Below are 17,037 nucleotides of genomic sequence, written 5' to 3'. Positions count from 1 at the left end.
TCGACCTCTCCCTCCAGCAGCGCCGACTCACCCTATCTCTAAGCTGTCCTTGCCCCCAGTTTAATGTTATTCTTCGTCTCATCCGGTGCCTTAACAAGAAATTTTGTCTCTTTCTTTCAGTTCCTATGGAACGCAAGCTCCAACAACTCATTGATACCAGCACCCATCTAGGAGCATCCACCCCTTCCCGTCCTTCTGATGCCATCGCGTCTTCTAATCCCAGCCCTGGCTGTGTATTCACCATACTCCCTGACCTTCCCTTCTCTGATGTTGAACGTTCAGTACTCAGTAAAAGATTCAGTTTTATACCCTTACACCCTCACCTCAATGAATTCCGGGCTCGGCACCATGCTGAACACTTCTTCTGCCGCCTTCATCTCTGTACTCACTTCTTTGGGCAGGAGTCCTCCCCCCGTTCAACAAATCCTTTCACCCGCCTCCAGTACTCTCCCTCCACCTGGACCCTTCCCTCTGGCCTCTTGCCTGCTCTTGATCTTTTCATTGAGAACTGTCAGCGTGACATTGGCAGTCTCAATTCCTCTGCTTCTCTCACCCACTCTAACCTGTCTACTCTCAGGTCCAACCCTGACTTTGTTATCAAACTTGCTGACAAGGGTGGTGCTGTTGTTGCCTGGCTAACTGACCTCTACCTCGCAGAGGCTGAGCGCCAACTTGCAGACATTTCCTCCTACCTCCCCCTGGACCATGACCCCACCACCGAACCTCAAGCCATTGTTTCCAGAACTATCACTGACCTCATCTCCTCTGGAGGTCTTCCCCCCGCAGCTTCCAGCCTTAGCCTCCAAATTTCAGACAGCTTGCTTCTACCTGCTCCCCAAAATCCACAAACAGGACTGTGCCAGTAGGCTGATCATGTCAGCCTGTTCCTGCCCCACGGAACTAATTTCTTCCTATCTTGACCCCGTTTTCTCTCCCCTTGCCCAGTCTCGTCTCACCTACATCCATGATCCCTCCAATACACCTACATCATATCAACAATTTTCAGTTCCCTGGCCCTAATCGCCTCCTCTTCACCATGGACATCCAACTCCTCTTCACCTCGATCCCCCAGAGGATGGTCTGAGGGGTCTCCGCTTCTTCCTTGAACAGAGGCTCGAATCCCCATCCCCATCCCCATCCACCAGCACTCCCCTCCGTCTGGCTGAACTTGTTCTCTCACTGAACAATTTCTCCTTAAACTCGTCTCACTTCCTCAAAATAAAAGATGTGGCAATTGGTACCCGCATAGGCCCCAGTTAGGCCTGTCTCTTTCTGGTGTATGTGGAACATTCCTTGTTCCAGTCCTACTCAGGCCCCCTCCCACAACTCTTTCTCCGGTACATCGATGACAGTTTCAGTACTGCTTCATGCTCTCGTCTTGACCTGGGAAAATTTATGAATTTTGCTTCCAATTTCCACCCCTCCATCACTTTCACATGGTCCATCACTGACACTTCCCTTCCCTTCTTTGTCCTCTCTGTCTCAATTTCTGGTGATAGACTGTCCACCAATATTCATTACAAGCCCACCAACTCCCACAGCTACCTCGACTACAACAACTCACACCCAGTTTCCTGTAAGGACTCCATCCCATTCTCTCTGTTCCTTCTCCTCCGTCGCATCTGTTCTGATGATGCCACTTTCCAAAACAGTGCTTCTGACATGTCTTCCTTTACTTATGTTTCCCACCCACGGTGGATGACAGGCCCTCAACCATGTCTGACCCATGTCCCATGCCTCTGCCCTCGCACCTTCCTCTTCCTCCCAGAACCATGCTAGGCTCCCCCTTGTCCTCACTTTTCACCTCACCAGCCTCTTCATTCAAAGGATCATCCTCTGCCATTTCTGCCAACTCCAGCATGATGCCACCACAAAACATATCTTTCCTTCATCCCCCTGTCCACACTCCATAGGGACCATTCCCTCCCGGACACCCTGGTCCACTCCTCCATAATCCTCTACACCTCAACCCCTTCCCACGGCACCTTCCCACGCAATCGCAGAAGGTGCAACACCTGCCCCTTTACTGCACCCCCCACCCCACCCCTCACCGCCCAAGCGCCCAAACACTCCTTTCAAGTGAAGCTGCACTTCACTTACTCTTCCCCTAATTTGGTCTACTGCATTCACTGCTGTAAAGCTCCAGTGAAGCTCAATGCAAACTAGAGGAATAGCACCTCATCTTCCGGTTAGGCACTTTACAGCCTTCCAGACTTAACATTGAGTTCAACAACTTCAAATCATGAACTGTCTCCTCCATCCTCACCCCTTTTTGATCCCCTTTTTTCAAGTATTTTTTAAAAAATTTTATATATATATTTTTTCCCAAATATTTATATTATTATTTTTAAATTTTATTTCCATTCATTGTTTTATCCCTACCTTTTAGCCAATTCGACCTTTTCTTGCACACTATCCCTTCCCCCCACTCCACCCCCACTAGGGCCATCTGTCACTTGCTCATCCTGCTTTCTACTCTTAACGTCACCATTAGCACCTCTTTTAGCCAGTATCACCACAAGGAACACCACTTCGACCTTTTGTTTATGACATCTTTTGCAATCTCTCCTTTGCCTCCACCTATCACTGGCCTTCTATCCAGTCTCGCCTTTCCCAGCTCCCTTAAACAGTATATATTTCACCACATTTCTATTTCTTTTCAGTTCTGAAGAAGAGTCATATGGACTCGAAACGTTAACTCTGTCTTTCTCTCCACAAATGTTGTCACCTGCTGAGTTTTTCCAGCAATTTTTGTTTTTGTTTCAGATTTCCAGCATCCACAGTATTTTGCATTTACCTTATACTCTACTGTTCACAGTAAGTACAGCCCATGTAAACTAATTGGCCACCTGTGGTCAGACACAGCACACTCTGAAACAAGTGATAGACCTGGGCAGATGCTATGGATCTCTCCTCAACTCTCCTTTGAATCTTCTCCCAAACTGACGCTTCCTCTCAAACACCTTGTGCAATGGTTTATCTACAGGGTTTCGAACTCTCCTCCTGATGTTCTCTTCCCAAGGCATTCAAGCTGTCTTCCACGAACTTTCTCTCTCACCACTGATCTGCAACAGCACACCGCTGCTTCACATTCCCATAGGAAAGAGTTACAAACTTCAGTTGCCCCTTTATACGTTCTGGCCTTTGTCTTTCTAAGCTTGAAGCTTGGAGTCTTTCCCTGCTCCTCACTCTCACTTCTACAGAACAGGGTCTTTTCCAGGTTCTGCCCTTCCTTTGACTAGAAGATCTTCTTGGGACTTTCTCCTGTTCCACTCCCCTGGATTTTGGGAACTTTCTTCTTTAGTTTGGGACTTGATATCTGTCCCTTTTGCTCCAGTCTCTTCCTCGTAGCTGCTTTCAACCAACTTTATCTTGAAACTGGCTATCTGCCTCTCCTAGGTTGCTTCTGCCTGGCAACTGCCTTCAAAACCAACTGAAATTGAACAGTTTCCAAATCAAACTATTGTTTCTCGTTTCTTCTGTGCTTTTGTCTATGGGAGGAAGGGGCCTGCCTCTCTGGACTCCTGTTGCTAAGTAACAGCCCAATTTTTCTACTCTTGTTAGTTTAACTTAGCTTCAATGGTCGTAAAACTCATTAGAAATGCAGGCACCTTATAAAGTGAAACTAAACCTGAACTTGACCTTTTCGTAACACAGAGATACAGAAATAGAAATCAAACTTAAATTTTGAAGCTAAAACTCATTCCGAACACTCACAAATACAAATAAAACATACTTAAACTGTCTCTATTTCCTAACACTATCACATGCTGCTGTCGGCAAATAGGCATGTGATGTAGCTTCACCAGGTATGCTTGGTGCTGCTGCTGTATTACCCCCTGCCACTCTTCATGGGTTGAACCTTTGGCTTGATGGTAATGGTACAGTGAGTGATATGCTGGGCTATAATGTTACAGACTGTGGATGAATAAAATTCTGCTGCTGCCGATGGCCCAGAGTGCCTCATGGAAGCCCAGGTTCCATCTACTAGATATGTTCTAAATCCATCCCATTTAGTACGGTAGCTGCACAACACAATGGCGGGCATCATCAACGTGAAGATAATATTTCGTTTCTACAAAGACTGTGCGACAATCAGTCCTACCAATACTATTATGGACAGATGCATCTACGGCAGGTAGATTGGTGAGGGCAAGGTCAAGTAGGATTTTCCCTCTTGTTGGTTCCTTCACCCCCTGTCACATACCCAGCCTAGAAGCTACATCCTTCAGAACCTGGTCTGTTGGGTCAGTAGTGGTACTAGGGAGCGCCTCTCGGTGATAGACATTGAAGTCCCCCATACAGAGTGCATCCTGTGCCCTTGCCACCCTCAGTGCTTCTTCCAATTGGTGTTCAACATGGAGGAGCACTGATTTATCAGTGGGGCTGGGGTGTGGTGATGATGGCGAAGGAAGAACACAGAGCGATAATATAAAATGAAGGATACAATTCTAAAGGGGGTGCAGGAGCAGAGGGACCTGGGTAGCCATCATTAAAGGTTAAGTATACAGTATCATATGCTTTATTAATATGGACATATACTGCAAGAGTAAGGAGATTATGTTAAACTTGCATAAAACACTGGTTCGGCCTCAGCTCGATTATTGTCTCCCGTTCGGGATGTTAGGTTTTAGGAAAGATGTGAAGGCATTAAAGAGAGTGCAGAATGATTCACGAGAATGGTTCCAGGGATGAAGAACTTCAGGTACATAGGTTGGAGGGGTTGAGACTCTTTTCCATAGAGAAGAGAAGGTTGTGAGAAGATTTAATGGAGGTATCCAAAATCATGAGGGGCCGGGGCAGTGTAGATAGAGAGAAACTGTTCCCACTCGTGGGAAGATCGAGAACGAGGCAGTACAGATTTAAATTATTGGCAAAAGAAGAAATGGAGACATAATGAAAAACATTTTCACCCAGTGAGTGATTAAGATCTGGAATGCACTGCCTGAGAGTGTGGTGGAGGCAGGTTCAACCGAGGCAATCAAGAGGGAATTGGATTGTTATATGAAAAGAAGGAATGTGCAGAGTTATGGGAAGAAGGCGGGGGGAATGGCACTCGATGCATTGTTCATTGGGAGAGCCAGAACAACAGGCTGAATTGCCTCCTCTGGTTCTGTGATTCTGTAGGTGCCAATCAGCAGGCGGTTTCCTTGCCCATATTTGATCTGATGCTATGAGGCTTCACGAGGTCCAGAGTCAATGTTGAGGACTGCCAGTACAACTCCCTCCTGACTATATACCATTGTGCTTCCGACTCTGGGGGGCTAGGACATACCCAGGGATGATGATAGTGGTGTCTAAGACTTTGTAAAGTGTGATTCGGTGAGTATGACTACATTAGGCTTTTGCTTGACTCGTCTGTGGGATTGCTCTCTCAATTTTGGCACAAGGCCCCAGATGTTAGTAAGGAGGACTTTGTATGGTCCACAGGGTTGGGTATGCCATTGACATTTCCGATGCCTAGGTTTCATCTGGTTGCTGTCCTCTATATATTTTGCAGACTTGAACATTGAGGCTAGCCTCTAATATAAGTACTATCTTATATCTTAAGACATTTTTTATGTACAAACCTTTACTCATTCCTGACGCTTATCATGTGCCCACCAGGCAGCTTTGCACCCAGTCACCACTTACTTAATTTCTTGCTCCATTCCCCCAAGATTTCTTAGTTTTACAGATTTAGCTGACCAGAGCTGAAATTCAGCTGGTAGTACCTATCATTAGCGTGCTGTTATAGTGATATATCACCTTGCGTACTGTTACTAAAACGGAGATGAGAGTGAATGTCCATTACATAAAGACAAAATTTGACTGACTCACACCAAAGAAACATACTAAAATTCAAGTTAATGAGATTCAGGGGAAACTTTCCAAAGGCTAGCACAAAGGAAGATGTTTGTGGTTGCTGCAGGCCAATCTGAGCCTCAAGGACATTGCCATAGGAGTTCCTCAAGATCAGAATTGGGGATGTTCACTGATGATTGGACAATGTTGAGTTCCATGGGGGGGGTCAGCAGTAAATGAAGTAATAATGACAGCAAGACCTGGATATCATTGGGGCTCTGGCTGATAAGTAGCAAGAAACATTCATGCCACACAAGTGCCAAATCATAGTCATCCCCATTAAGAGAGAATTTAACCATGTTCTCTTTACATTCAATGGCATCACCATTTTTAAATCCCACACCACCAACATCCTGGGGGTACCATTGACAAGAAATTTAACTGGGACAGCCAGGTAAATACTGTGGCAACAAGATCAGGTCAGAGGCTGGGAATTCTGTGGCGGATAACTCACTCCCTGACTCCCCAGAGTGCAAGAACCCTGGGAAGTCTCTACATCGGATTTCTGGTTAATTAACAAAAACTAACTTAAGTGCTATAACTAATTGGTTGTAAATTAGAGATTTTATCAGTTGTTATATGATAATGCTTGCACTGAACTAAATGTTTAATCTTGCTTATGATGCACTCTGGGTAACAGCGGTTGAAATGTGAAACAATGGATAACTGTGTTTTGAACTTTCAGGAACCATTCGGATAGATGGAAAAGGAACAAAATGATCTAAAAGTAAACTGCAGCAGAAATCTAGCAAGTGTGAAAACAGCCAGCTTGCTGTGTGTGAATTAGAAGATAAACAACTTAGCATGTTCTCAGAGGCCCAGATGTGCATAAAGACAGGGCAAACTAGCTGGGTCCCCAGGGCACTAAGCTTTCCTTGTTTTGGACAGGCATTTGAATTGAAATGTTCATGAACTGATGACTTTTGGAGGGTGGGAAGCCATAGTTCTTGAGAGTTTGGTTTGGCTTTAGTAGACAGATGGTTCAATAGCATTTGTTGTAATGAGGCTTTCAAATAGTACAAAGGTAATGGTTGGGTTAAACCAATCTTCATAGGCTTCTCTGCGAAAGTAAGGATCCCTTGAGCAGGTAGAAAGTGGTATTCAGCCAGATGACATTCAGACCATCCCACTGATGGACCCTTGCAGATGAGCAGGGCTTGCAGAGGGACCACACAGGTATTGTCTGGCGTGGCTGGGGAGCGATTACGTGGAGATCAAGGCATAATAGTATTGCTGCTGCATTTTGACATTACCGCTCAGATGTTAGCATGTGTCAAAGTGTTACTTATACTGAATAAAATGTAATCACTGTCACCAATATGGGTTATCACTTCGAATCATTTCAGAATTTGGGGAAAGCGGACAAAGGGCTAATTGACGCAGATGCCCCAAATTGTAACAACTAGCAAGCCAGCCAGGAGTGATGAGACATTGCTCTACTTTTCCGATTTTAAAATGTTAATCACTCTAAGTGGCATCCTAGAGTGTGTGGCCCGTCAGCTTGGGGCATGTGGGTAACTGTGGTTTATGTGCGAAGGGCAGGGAATTCGAGAATCTTCCTGCCAGTGATTTGATCTCACTTATTGCGAGTCCGGAGGCGGAAATGAACAAGAGAGAATTGATTGGGCCTAGGAACATACTAATCTGAGCAATTTTAAATTTAATACAATTGAAGCGTCTATTGGAGTATCCAGCCCATTTGTACAGACATCTGAGACAGGAAAAGCTGCAAGAAGAGAAGGAACATTAAATAAACGTTTTAGTCATCTTCCTGCTGTCTCTGTACCACCACCTCCCATGCACCATGTCAGAGGAGCAATTTTTTTAGACTTTTCACTGTCAACCTGTAGATGGCCACTATTCCAATGAGACAATTGTTGATAAAATCCTTAAGGTAGCATGATGGCCTGGGCTGAGGGACAGTAGTTCCAGTCGAGAAGCTAGTTATCTGCTTTGAGTCAGCATAACCTAGCAACTGCTACCTTCAGAGTGCCTTTGATGGGCCACTGCAAATCGATTTCATCGGGCCTCTACCTAGGATACCAGTATTGTCTGGTTATTATAGGCATGTTTACCAAATGGATATGGGGTGTTCCCCTGTAAAACCAACTTAACCAAACATTACCAACGCAGCTATGGCAGCAGCCCGAGTCTTATTGTGTGAATTGTTCTGTAGGTTGGCAATACCTGTTCAAATGGATAGCAACCAGGAATCGCATTTTACTTTTGCATTGGATGTAGGTGTCATTAGCAAGGCCAGCATTTGTGATAATCCTTAGCTCCCCTTGATTGGCCATTTCAGTGGACAGTTAAGAGTCAATCACATTGCTGTCGATCTGGAGTCACATGTAGGCCAGACCAGGTAAGGATGGCCGATTTCCTTCCCTAAAGGGCATTAGTGAAGCAGATAGGTTTTTGTGACAATCGATGATAGCTTCATGGCACTATGACTAGGGCCAGCTACCAGCTGCCGTCTTGGGATTTGGACCCATGTCCTTAGGGCATTATCTTGGTTTACTGGTCTAGGCGCATTTCCATTATGCCACAGTTTCCGTCTGCTGGATAAATTTTTACTGAACTATTGAAATTGGTGGGAATCACTAAAAAGCTATATGTGAGTTACGACTCACAATTCTCGTGGGGCAGTGGAACTGTTGAAAGCGTTTTGTGCAGAACACCCTACATAGTGGGTTAAAATTATGCCACGTGCCTGCTGGCGATCTGATCAACATCTCTCTTCAGCAAGGAAATATCCTCTTACCAGGCCATGACCTGTAGAATATTGCGAACCCTAGGCATCCGTTAATACCTAATTCAGTGCCAGTGCTAACAGGGATAGCAGCTAACGGCTGGTTCCAATAATTGGTGGATTACATTTCCGCAACTAACGAGTTTGTAGCAAAGAACCTGGGCAAAACAAAACGGCAGTGAAAAGTTGCTTAGACAAAAAGGTACGATATCAGAATATCAGATTGGTGCAGAGGTCATGGGATACGACAGAAGAAAATTCGTTTTGAGCCTAAAGGCGGATCCTTTGCTGCTTATAGACCGGGGCCAGCTTGACTGTGCATCTGATCCAAATAACTGATAAAAAAGGAAAGAAACTGGGAAAATTGCATCGCATCAATCAGTTAAAGATAGTGAAAAATTAATACACTGGAAGTGTCCAGTGCCCTGAATAAGATAGTCAGTTAATGTGCGACTCAGAATTTTAGATTAAAAACGTAATGGTAGCTTTAAAAATGGTATCTTGTGAGTTAGAGTGTGAGAGAAACCAGTACGAACTCATCGTGGAAATGTTGTGGTGTTTTCAGTGTGAATCCTGGGACTCTCAGTTACAGTGAGCAATGAAAATAGGGTGGCCCGGGGAGTGGGGGGGAGCGGTGGGCGGTGTGTTGGGGAGAGGGGTGGGGTTGGAAACCCCAGGTGGTGGGAGATGGAATTACTAGATTCAATGAAACAACTTCCGACTGATCACGTATTTAGTACCAGTGAGGAGTGGGGGAGTTTCTTCATCGCACTACGCAATGTTAGCCAGGCAGTAGCAACAACTTAACCAGATCTGGGAGGTTACCGGGCTGTGTGTCCATGTGAAAAAGAGATACTGGGGCGCCTCAGAGGGCAATGTTTCTTTGGAGAACAGAATAGGGACAGGCAAACTGCTAATGATGTGTGTTAAACAGTCATTTACCCAAACAAAGAGCTGTCAGTATTGGGAGGAACAAGGGCGATATACTGGCCGCACCCTTCGAGGTATAAGGAGGCATATTACACCTGAGTCTAAACCATGGGAATCCCAAGGAAATATCCTGCCCTTTGGGGGACATATGAGTCATATACGGGATGTACAATGAGTCATCTCCTTGTTATGTATACAGAAGAGACTCCGGTGGGGGTGGGGGGGGGGAGGGGGGTGGCAGGGGTTGGTGGGTTGTGGATGGTGGCGTTGAATATCAGCGCTGTTCACTCAGCAACACTCTGGGCAGCTGCACACGCTGGAAGTGTCCAATATGTGGTTAAACTGTGGGAATAAGGGTTATAAAGCTAGTTCTTCGGCCCCTATCCTCTCAGCCAAAGTTTAATGCCAACCGGCGGGTAAAAATAGGATGTCCCAGTTTAAGCCCCCGGCCCACGAATGGACTCTTGTTGTTCCTACTGGCATGCTCCACTACAAAAAGTTACATTTCGAGACCGCCCATATTCTTCTAAATATGGTTACCCTCACAATAGTCGGATTTTTTGTGCCTTCCAGCTTGAAAACTGGTTCCTAATATTTCTTTAATGTCTGATATTTCCCTAATCTCCGTGTTTTCACCTGTTTTTGTTGTTAACCTGCCCACGGTTATATTCATTAATCTCTTCCCATTGATATACATTTAGAAACGTTTACAACCTGTTTTAATGTTTCTTGCTAGTCTACTCTGTAATTATCTTTCCTCATCAATTGCTTGGTCTTCAGGTATGCTATTCTTTTGGAAACATAAGCCTCTTCTTTTGATAGACTCATAGACAATTGCAGCACAGAAGGAGGCCACTCGGCCCATCGTGACCGCGCCGGTCAACTAAGATCTGAATCTACTAATCCCATTTTCCAGCGCTTGGCCCATGGCCCTGGGGACCATGGCAGCGCAAGAGAATATCTAAATACATCTTAAATGTTACGAGGGTTTCTGACTCAACCACCCTTTCAGGCAGTAAGTTCCAGACCCCCACCACCCTCTGGGTGAAAATAATTCTCCTTGGCTCTCCTCTTCCTGTTAAAACCTCCCTCTTGAATCTATTCCCCCTGGTTATTGACCCCTCTACTACTGGAAAAAGTGCCTTCCTATCCACCCTATCGATGTCCCTCATAAACTTATGTACCTCTATGAGATCCCCCTCAACCTTCCCTGCTCCAAGGAAAGCAACCTGAGCCCATCTAATCTTTCCTCATAGCTCAGACCCTCCAGCCCAGGCAGCATCCTTGTAAATCACCTATGCACCCTCTCCAGTGCAATCACATTCTTCCTAAAATGTGGTGACCAGAACTGCAGCAGAAATCCAGTTGTGGGCTAACCAGCTTTTTATACAGTTCCTCCCTGTTCTTGTATTTTATGTCTCGCCTAATAAAGGCAAATACCCCATGTGCCTTCTTAACCACCTTATCTATCTGCTCTGCTACCTTCAGGGATCTGTAAATATGCACAACAAGGTCCCTCTGATCTTCAGTACTTCTTGGGGAGCTACCATTCATAGTGTAATCTCTTGCCTTGTTAGCACACCCCAAGTGCACCTCATACTTTTCCAGGTTGAATTCCATTTGCGACTACTCTGCCCACCTGACCAGTCAATTGATATCCTCCTGCAGTTTGTGGCTATCCTCCTCACTATTTACCACCCTACCAATTTCCATGTCACTCACGAACTTCTTGATCATACCCCATACATTTAAGTCCAAATCATTTCGGTACACCACAAACAGCAAGGGCCCCAGCACCGAGGCCTTGGCTCGGAACCTCACTGGAAACAGACCTCCAGTCACAGGAACATTCCTCTACCATCACCCTCTGCTTCCTGCCTCTCAGCTAATTTTGGATCCAACGTGCCATTTTGCCTTGGATCCCATGGGCTCTTACTTTATTGACCAGTCTGCCATGAGGGACCTTATCAGAAGCCTTCCTAAAGTCCACGTAGACTACATTAAATGTATTACTCTCATCAACACTCCTGGTTACCTCAAAAAAATTGATCAAATTTGTCAAACACGAACTTCCCTTAACAAATCCATGCTGACTATGCCTGATTAATCTGTGTCTCTCCAAGTGCAGATATATTCTGTCCCTCAGAATTCTTTCTAGCAACTTCCCCACCACCGAGGTTAGACTGACTGGCCTGTAATTCCTGGTCTATCTCTTCCTCCCTTTTCTAATAATGGGACAACATTAGCAGTCCTCCAGTCCTTTGGCACCTCAGCTGTGGCCAGAGAGGATTTGAAAATTACTCCTTGATATCTCTTCCCTTGCCTCTCTCAACAGCCTGGGATACATCTCATCCAGGCCTGCAGATTTATCCACTTTTAAGGCCGCTAAACCCGCTAATGCCTCCTCTCCCTTTATGTTAATTTCTTCTAATATTTCACAGTCCTCCGCCCTGATGTCTATACCTGCGTCGTCCTTTTCCATTGTGAAGACCAGAGCAAAGTATTAATTGAGGACTGCACCCACGTCTTCCGAGTCTACACGCAGATTACCTCTATGACCCCTAATTGGTCCTACTCTTTCCCTAGATATTGCCTTGCTCTTTGTATATATTTTTTAAAACCCTTTGAATTTTCCTTTACTCTCCCCACCATTGCTTTCTCGTGCACTCTCTTAGCTTTCCTAATTTCCTTTTTAAATTCTCCCCTGCACTTTTTATACTCCTCTAGGGACTTTGCCGAATTGAACCCTCGGCATCCGACATACGCTTCCCTTTTTTTCTTAATCCTAACCCTTGTGTCCCTTGACACCCAGGGTTCTCCGGACTTGATTCCCACCCACCCCCATATATCTTTTCGGGAACATATTTGCCCTGTACTCTCGCTATTCCCTCCTTGAATGCCTTCCACTGCTCTGACACATTTTTATCTGCAAGTAGCTGCCCCCAGTCCCCTTGGCCCAGATCGTATCTCATTTTAGTAAAATTAGCCTTTCCTCAGTTTAGAACTTTAATTCCCGCCCCAATCTTATCCTTTTCCTTAACTATCCGAAAATATAATTGAGCATGGTCACTGTCTCCAAAATGCTCCCCTACTGATACGCCTTCCAGCTGCCCGGGTATTTGTATCTATACGTATCTATACACACACGTATAGGCACACAGACACACACACACACACAAACGTATAGACACACACAAACTTGGAGTGGAGCCAAGGTGAGCAGAAGTGCTTCAGCTAATCCCATAGTAGTGGCGAGATTTGTTTAGAGGAAACTTCGCGCACTCTTTATTACATGAGCCTTAACGATACCGAAAAAAATAATAGGTTTGACTTACATTACATCAGAAATGAAAGACAAGAAAACGGTGCTGCATTTGATATTTGGCCAATTATTTTATTGAACAGCTTTATAGGGAAGGTCTAATAGTGATTAAATAATTAAGATGCAATCACCATATTTTTGCCTTTAATTAATGTTCTCGGATGCATAACCATGAATTAATGAACATTGACTTTTCATCGTGAATACCGGCAATAGAAGATGGAAGAGCCTTTAAAAATAGCAAGTCTTACAAAGCGAAGCTCCAACCGCAATGGTCATTTGCTTAAATCTCCAAAATACAATCAATTTTTACCGTTCTGTCACATGAATAGGAATGAACAAACATTCTCAACTGGGTCAATACACTTTCTGAAATCACATTCAGCTGGGCCTTGAGTTGCTTGATGTTTAATCAGGCAGGAGTAAAGCTCGTGTGAGTCCCAGCCTGAGGCTGACAGAGTCAGATAACTGTTCACACTGAACGTGTTGTCCGCATCCTGCTGGATCCGACTGGTCTCAGCCCCATTGCCTCTGACACTGCCATCAGTCCATTCAATCTCCACAGCTCCTGGCTTAAAACCGCTCACCAAACACACCAGGGTCACCGTGTTCTTCGCTGTGATTTGATCCGATGAAGGCGGAAGGAGAGAGACCGATGGTTCCTGCGGATCTATTTTTAAAAAACTAGGTTTAGCAGTGTTGGGGAATGTTTTGTTTGAAACAAGAGATTTTTTTTCTAAGCAATATAATTCGAATTTGCTTATTCAGTTTAATACAACGAATAGGTCTATTTCATTTACAAGTATTTCAAAATGTTACTTCATCTGAGGAAGTTTAAAGGTGGGAGACCCGATGAATCTTTCACATCTGAAGAAGCGAAGTTCAGTTTTAATGGCTGACTGGAGTTGATATTTTCGTTCTGTTCAAGTTTACAGAAAACAAAACAATTCATGTACATTACATTTCGTGATGTCATCGCTGAATGATATAGAATTTATCTTTGCTGTAAATATATTGCCAACTATAACACGGTCATTATATAGCTGCCGTATCTCCACTTTGAGACGCCGGGGCGCTGGGAACTATTAGAAATAGGATTAAAATACTAAACATATGTCAAATTTGTCCTAGTTGTCTTATGGTATGATGAAATGCTCATCAGCTTTATTACAAGCCGTGTCTTCAGGTTTTGCTAATGAACTTCTATTTTATAATCGAGAACAGCTAAGACACACTTGCTCAGGTAGGTTAACCAAGTGAGATTCTCCGCCCTTGGGCCAGATGGTTTCAACCCCATTGTGGAAGCAGACCACGCAATCTAGGCTGACATTCCAGCGAAGCAATGTCGCTCTGGCTAATGTGGCAATTTTTGGATTAGATTTAAACAGAGATCCTCGTCAAATGGAGCTAAAATACCCCATTACAGTATTGGAGGAAATCGCGACTGACTGTCCGCATTGTCTGAAAGCAGATTAACCAGATTAACGGTCGCATTGCAGTCTGTGGGAAATAGGTGACGCGGGTGGCTGCGGGGATTATTACTGCGAATTAATTATATATGACTTTTGAACTTTAATGCTCTGCCGCTTCTACCTGGAGGTAATAGAAGAAATCTCAACTTTCTACAATAATGTAAAACAAGGGATAAAGAGCTAGAGCATTTATCATTGAAGTCAACGGAAATACAAATTAGGAGAAATGTGCAAACGTAGGTCGACACATTTCAGTGGTTTTACACTATCAACCAACACCAAATCTACCCAATGCACATTGTAATGAAGATTTATATTTCTGGATCTTCTCGAGCGGGTGTTAGCGCCAGAAGATATATGGGTGAGTTTGGTTCCATTATTAAAGTTGAAGACGTAACGATTAAATATGATCAACACTATTGATACAACGGAATTGTTACTTTGAGTCGCATTCTGATTTCTCTGATTACTGGTCTGTGCATCGAAATTACCAACAACTCAGGTCCGATTTCAACAGCAGAAATGACACGAGCTTTCTGACTGTATGACGCATGCTCAATGCACAGGATATTCTGGCAATGCGAATAGACCAATGAATTAAAATAATTTAATAATGTCACTGATCTCATGTTCACACGTGTGTTAGTTTTAATAAGACGTGAAACATGGCAATGTTCATTACAGAAAAGGCCAGGGAGTGATTCGCTATTCTAATTTCAAATTCGCGTGCATTTCATTAGGCAAGTATACATGTCTTCTTTATGGGTAGCTTTATGAATTCAAAGCTTTGCATTCGGTGCGCCACAATTAACCAACGCGCAATAAATGAAGTGTTTCCTCACTGAGCGTCCGTTCATCATGTGCACTCAGTTTAAATCAGTACTTGGATTGAATTTCAGTTGTAATTAAAAGCCGCGATATTCAATGCAACAATAGCTCCAGCTAAAAACTTAATCGGGAGTTGAAAACGCAGAACGTTGAAGGTTAGTTTCACCATCCATTTATGATCTTTTATTGCTCTTGCTATTCTGAAGGGCTATTTATATGGGGCTATTTTTTCCCCATGTCCATTATTTCAAGTGTCTGGCGCAAATGATCATTATTTATTTGTGCCAATAGGCACGGCGTTTTGGAAAGGTAGTTAAGGGACGCGGTAAGTAACCATTGAGCTCGTCCTTGTCGTTACTGGAGGTCACACTTTGCATTTCCTGCAAGGTCACTCGATCTCGGATTCGGATTAAAGGTTCTCACTGATTTCCCCGTTCTATGGCGCAGAGATTCTGAGGCGAGTTGCTATTGTGACTGAGGTAAGGCAGCTCAATGCAGGCCAAAACTCCATTCTCAACTCATAGGCTAGAAAATATTATAGAACTGGAAGGCTCAGATCTTAACCATTTAGTAAGGCAGCCTTGTAACATTTCAGTCTAATTTATGGTTCTTTGTTAAAAGGACGTTAACATTGTTTAAAACAAAATAACTACACAGTTATAGTATTTTGTCTTTAATCTGAAGCACGTTTTGAACAATGTAACGGAAATGGTTTTACTCACTGCCATAACACAACTTGGTTCCTTTACCGAAGTTCCACATGCTGTTTTCTCCATATAGCACAATAATAGCCCGCGGTGCCCTCCGATTTAACTTTACTGATAGTTAAAGTTCCCGGGTTGCCGGATACCGAATCAGAAAACCGGTCGGGAACACCAGAGGCTCTGTTCGTGCTGCTTTTAGCCCATTGATAAAGCAGATTGAGGAGCATTTCCAGGCTGGTACCAGTATATGTTGCCCTTCCGAAGATTGAAGGTGCCTCTGAGAGAAGTCGATTTCAAAGATGGTTGATTTACTGTGATGTCCGCGTTTGAAACTGAAAGATAATGGTATTAAAATATTACTGTAAAGGTACTTTAATCAAATATTGAAAGTATTGAATTTTAAATACCGTGAAATATCACCCAAAAATCCTTCATAACGGCGCCTTTATAGTAAATCTACATTTTAAAATACTCACCTGCCAGGCAAAAAATGAACACAATGATAGCATGGACCCAGTCAGTCATTGTGAAAAGTTTAACGAGGCACCGAAGTACTGACAGTTATATGACGAGATGGGTTAACTGTCTGAATCCCTCTCTCTCTGTCTTTTAATAACACCTGTCACCAAGAAGGTGTTGCCTTGTGTTGGGATGCAAATTAGTGGTTTCATCTCAGATTCCCTGAAATTCAAAGAATGCCTCAAATTTTCTTCGGCTAACAGAAAATACAAGGAAAGTTATTCAAAAGCTAAATATTGCAGATGTTAGAATACTGAAAAAAAGACAATAGAAAATGCTGCAAATATTTAGCAAGTCGGGCAGTATCTCTGGAGAGATCAACAGAGTTAACCTTTCAGTTTGTGACCTTTCAATTGAAGCTGTTGGCACAAGTGTTAGTGCTCCGCCAGGTCATATTCCACAAATGACAGTAGTCATTTTCTTGGTGAATGCGATTTGAATCATGGAATCATACAACACAAGTTGATACAATTTCGCTCCTCGTGCCCCTGTTTGCCCTTTCAACGAAATACCCAATTAATCCTGTGCCCACACTTCTCGCTGTTCCGGGCAGAGTGCTAGGGAACCAGGCTTCCCCACACTCGCACCGACCCCATCAATGGGACATTTCAGAACTTGGAAGGGTATTATTCTAAACCATGACACCAGATGGCAGTCTTTAAGGAGCAA

The 17,037-nt window shown here is 43.9% G+C and overlaps 1 pseudogene across 1 annotated transcript in view; it reads right to left on the bottom strand.

Annotated features, from left to right (window-relative positions):
* LOC144687995 (Ig heavy chain C region-like) overlaps window positions 1–16,374 on the bottom strand; it is a 46,998-nt pseudogene extending 30,624 nt beyond the window's left edge. Inside the window, exons 1-3 of the transcript XR_013578253.1 lie at window positions 16,326–16,374; window positions 15,868–16,181; window positions 13,247–13,515 (exon numbers count right to left, since the gene is read on the bottom strand). The product of XR_013578253.1 is annotated as an Ig heavy chain C region-like (transcript). The remainder of the gene's footprint in view (window positions 1–13,246; window positions 13,516–15,867; window positions 16,182–16,325) is intronic.
* Between the last annotated feature and the right edge of the window lie 663 nt (window positions 16,375–17,037).

This window comes from Cetorhinus maximus, chromosome 12 (assembly GCF_964194155.1).
Source record: "Cetorhinus maximus chromosome 12, sCetMax3.hap1.1, whole genome shotgun sequence".
Lineage (NCBI taxonomy): Eukaryota > Metazoa > Chordata > Chondrichthyes > Lamniformes > Cetorhinidae > Cetorhinus > Cetorhinus maximus.
The sequence above is the reverse complement of the archived record's forward strand: the minus strand, read 5'-3'. Positions and strand labels throughout refer to the sequence as shown.